This window comes from Hippopotamus amphibius, chromosome 4, assembly GCF_030028045.1.
Source record: "Hippopotamus amphibius kiboko isolate mHipAmp2 chromosome 4, mHipAmp2.hap2, whole genome shotgun sequence".
Classification (NCBI taxonomy): domain Eukaryota; kingdom Metazoa; phylum Chordata; class Mammalia; order Artiodactyla; family Hippopotamidae; genus Hippopotamus; species Hippopotamus amphibius.
In genome coordinates this window covers 68,531,971-68,536,137 of record NC_080189.1, presented here as the reverse complement: position 1 = coordinate 68,536,137, position 4,167 = coordinate 68,531,971, and the positions used below count along the sequence as shown (strand labels likewise).

The 4,167-nt window shown below is 41.9% G+C and overlaps 1 pseudogene; it reads left to right on the top strand.

The window, feature by feature from the left end:
- The first annotated feature begins 3,314 nt into the window (after window positions 1–3,314).
- LOC130851886 (transcription factor IIIA-like) lies at window positions 3,315–3,888 on the top strand (annotated as a pseudogene).
- Window positions 3,889–4,167: the final 279 nt, after the last annotated feature.

Here is a 4,167-nt window from a genome sequence, read left to right as displayed (position 1 = left end):
TTTAAGCATTTAAAAACTGACCAAAAGTAGGAAAACTATGATATTTTATTTTTGCCTGACCCTGCTTAATTAATCGGTGGTAGGAATTCCTTAGTCAGCAGGTTTATGACAAATATAGCACTTTGTGAAATCCAGTAACTCTCTTAAGGCTTCAAAATGAACACTCATATGGGAGATTTTTAAGAGTTGACATCATTTCTCCTTTTTATTGGAATTTTAGAAAATTCTGAAAAGAATCTCATCAAATGAACCAATATTTCATGTTTATAAAAAAGTAATTAAGAAAATTGAATGCCTAATTTAAACATGCAGTTTATGTGCCAAGAAATGAAAAAAAAATAGGCCTTTGTCGATTATTAAACATACTTTTTAAATGAAATCTCTAGATGCCTGTAAATTGTGAAGGGAACTGGATATTTAGCCAATGCTGGGCTTTCAACCTTGTAGTCTGGCTGCTCTTGGCTTCTGAGTCTGGGATGTGCTTTGCTAGAGCCCACCATGTGCTCTGAAAAGTTAACTTCCCTTACTAGGCTCTCAGACTCTGGGCCATGTTGCATCACCCTCATCACTGCAAGTACTAGACAACTAGGGATAACCCCTACACTAAATGACTCAAATCAGCCAATCCTCAGGGAGCCTGCAAAACCTAACTAACCCCACCCTGCTTGCCAAAGCTGCCTATATAGCTGCCCTCCCACAGCTCTAGTTTGCTGTCACCCCCTCCCTGGGCGTCATTCCCTGTGTGGCCCTACCCACCCGCCATCTCTCCTCAGTGGCGTTAAGTAACAAAACATTCAGCCTTTCATCTGCATGAATCAGTGTGTCATATCCCACCATCAAAGGAATTCTTGAAGTCTTATGAAGCAATTGGCACTGTGGCCACAACCAGTAACTCTTGGATAACTTCTTGGGAGACAGCTCTTGGCTCAGTAATTGGCTCCAGACCACAGGGAGAGCAGTTTGGGGTGGAATTTGAGCTTGGGCTTTAGTCTTGTAGCCTGAGGCCCCTTGAGCTGTGCTTTCCAGGCTGGAAGATTCGGTGGGTCTGCTTTTAGTCACAGTCTGTGTTTGGCAGAGACCTATTCCAGGGGACTCTCCTTGATGGTGCTGGTGTTTCTTCAACACCATCATTTGGGGCAGAACTCCCGTTGGTCTGTGTGTTTCAGGGGACTTCTGTCCGGGGAGATGTTGGTTGCGCTCCCCCGTGGGAGGGACATGGCAGCTGGGTCTCATTTTGATGTTGCTCAGGTGAGGGTAGCAGCTACCTTTCTTTGTTGCTCCATATCTCCCTGCTGTCCCCGGAGAGCTTTATGCTCCCTAGACTGTCAAGAATATCATAGGCTGCACCTTCAAGGACCAGCCACCCAACACGTCCAAAGGGGGCCTCTGACTCAAGAAAACAAATATTTCATCCCAGCAACCCCCTTCAGAACACCTGCCGGTTATCCAGTTACTTACCTAATACAAGACCCCTAACCAGTGTGCTTGGGCCTTAGTAAGTGCCCCAACATAACATGTGAAGGGACTGATACTTCTGACAGTGGGTCTTACTGCACTGTCCCAAGGAGAGGCTGCAAACCCCAGTCCTTTAGCGGTGGACTGGGAGAGCTTGGAGCAAGAGCTGGCTGCCTAAAGGCAGGCCATGGGCCCCTCCGCACTCCTTGCGTATAACCACCTAGATGTTCACACTGAGCTATCAGACAGAAACAAACCGAAACCGTAGCCATAGGTGACTAGAAGCCCAAAACAGAGAAAATAATGGAATGAAAGGAAAAAAACCTAGATACAGAGGGAAAGCATAAAAAATGAATATATATATATACATATATATAAAATATAATATATATTTTTAAACAAAGGTCCATAACTTAAAACAATTGAAAATCCAAAATTTAGTAATTTCTATGACAAAAAGATAAAAAGGGCGCTGATTGCCTTTTGTGCCTGTATAGCATAGGTTAAATTAACTTTAACAACTGCTAAAATGCACTAATTGACAAAGCTTCATGGACTTAAACTGGATCTCATATTACAGTTTTATCAGAAGATCCCACTAAGTTTAAACATGGGACTCCTATAACCTTAGGAGAGTAACTAAATATAAAATACAGGAAAAAAAAAAAAAGATATTCCTTTAAGTTATAGCCCTGCCTAGATTTCCCATAGTCATAATATCTATTGCCCTAAAATATTCTGTATTGGATATAAACACTCTGAAACAAGGAGTAATAAATTGAAGCTAAGTAAAGTCTTTGGCACTTAGAAATTGGCTTGACAGAAAGGACCCAATTAAAATATTAAGATGGCTCAATTTAAGTTAAAACAAGGCCTTCAACAATTTAAACTTTATATAAGACCTAATCAATAAAGGAGTCGAATTTTGCCTGTTTTTAAACCTTCAAAAATTGAAGAAAAAAAAGAAGAATGGCTCACAGTGGATTACTGCAATTTTAATACTATGGTCCCATCCATTAAGGTCCCCATACCCAATACCCAATGTTATTAAAATTACTGATGTCATCCAATTAACAACTAGTAAATATTTTGATAGTAAAAAGTTTGGCTAATATGTTCTTTTCAGTGCCTATTTTAACAGCCTCTCAGCAACAGTTTGCCTTTACCTCCAAAGGAAGCAATACACCTCTTCCAGCTACCTTCGAGAGTATGGACCTCTTTGCCATTGCACACAGTCTTTGCAGAAAAGATCTTAACTGCATCCACTTTTCTCCATTACAGTGATGACATCCTCTTTTAAGGACCTTTGTTAACGCACTCATAAGGACATAAAACGCCAATATCGTTTAGTCTGTTTTGCATTCTAGAGGCAACATAGTCCTCATTTAGAGATTCTACTTAATCTCTCTGATACTGTTACTAATCAGCCCACCTGGAATGGGGTCCCCTCCAACAAAAGACTATAAAATTGGTCCAAATTAAAACCAACAGGCCCCACAGAGAACCACTCCAGAATGCACACTTGGGTGTTGTGTGGGGTTGGTCTAGAGTGGGTCACTCCAGGCACAGCCTTGGCTGCCTGTACGTGGTCACCATAAGTGGCCTCATGTGTGGTTGCCTTCTTGGCCATGCACGGGTACTCCCTGGGGTGCCTGGCTTTGATCTCGGAGGCAGTGTCCTCCCTGCCCATCACTGATATGTTCACTGCAAATGCTGTTTGCTGGGATAGACAGTAGCCCAGCCCAGCCCCACCCCAGCTACCTTTTCTGCTTCCCCCACTCCCCATGGTCCCCAGGAGGTTCTTAGTAGATGCCAGAGCCAATCACAATAGGCCTAAAAAATTTTAAAAATAAAAAAAATTCAACACAAAATCAAACTTGAAGGAACATTTTGAGTGCAAACATGAAAATCAGCAAAAATGATACATATGCGATCTTGAAGGTTGTAAGAAGACCTTTAAGAGCATCAGCAGGTAGAAATCCATCCGTGCCAACAGAAAAATGAATCACTCTTCAAGTGAAACCCTGAAAGAAATGGAAAGCCTTTGTTTCACCCAACAGTCTGAAAGGATGAAAAGAAAAGCACACGAGGGCTACGTATGTCAAAAGGGATGTTCATTGTGGCAAAAACATGTGAGAGAAACCCACGAAAAAGAAAATAGCATGTCGAGTGTGCTGGGAAACGTTCAAGCACAGAGGGGAGGGTAAGCAACAGGTGCCAACTCATGTCCCAGAAGGGGGTGTGTGTCAGTGTCCAAGAGAAGACCGTGGTAGAAGCTATACGACATGCTTGGTCTCAAGAGCCGTCTTTTCCCTGAGGAAAAGCACCCATTTATGTGTGAACATGCTGCCTCTTGCAAAAGATTTGCAATAAAACAGTCTCACAGGGCATGCCGTTGCGCACGATCCTGACATGAAGAAAATGAAAAAGTAAAAGCATCTCGTGCTCTCAGTGGGCCTTTCGTCTCAGCGGGCCTTTCGTCTCAGTGGATGTTAACTCTTTTCAAAGGAAACACCAATGAGGCTTATCTTTGCCTAAATACAGGGAGTCACTGAATGGTATTGATCTCAACAGTTGCAATAATTATTCTCAGCTAAATATCAGGTTGTATTGTTGAAAGGACTACACACTAACAAGCTCAGTTATTTTCTCTCAGAAGTACATTTCTCTTTATTAAAAACACTGATTTAGAAAAAAAAAAATAGTAGGCAC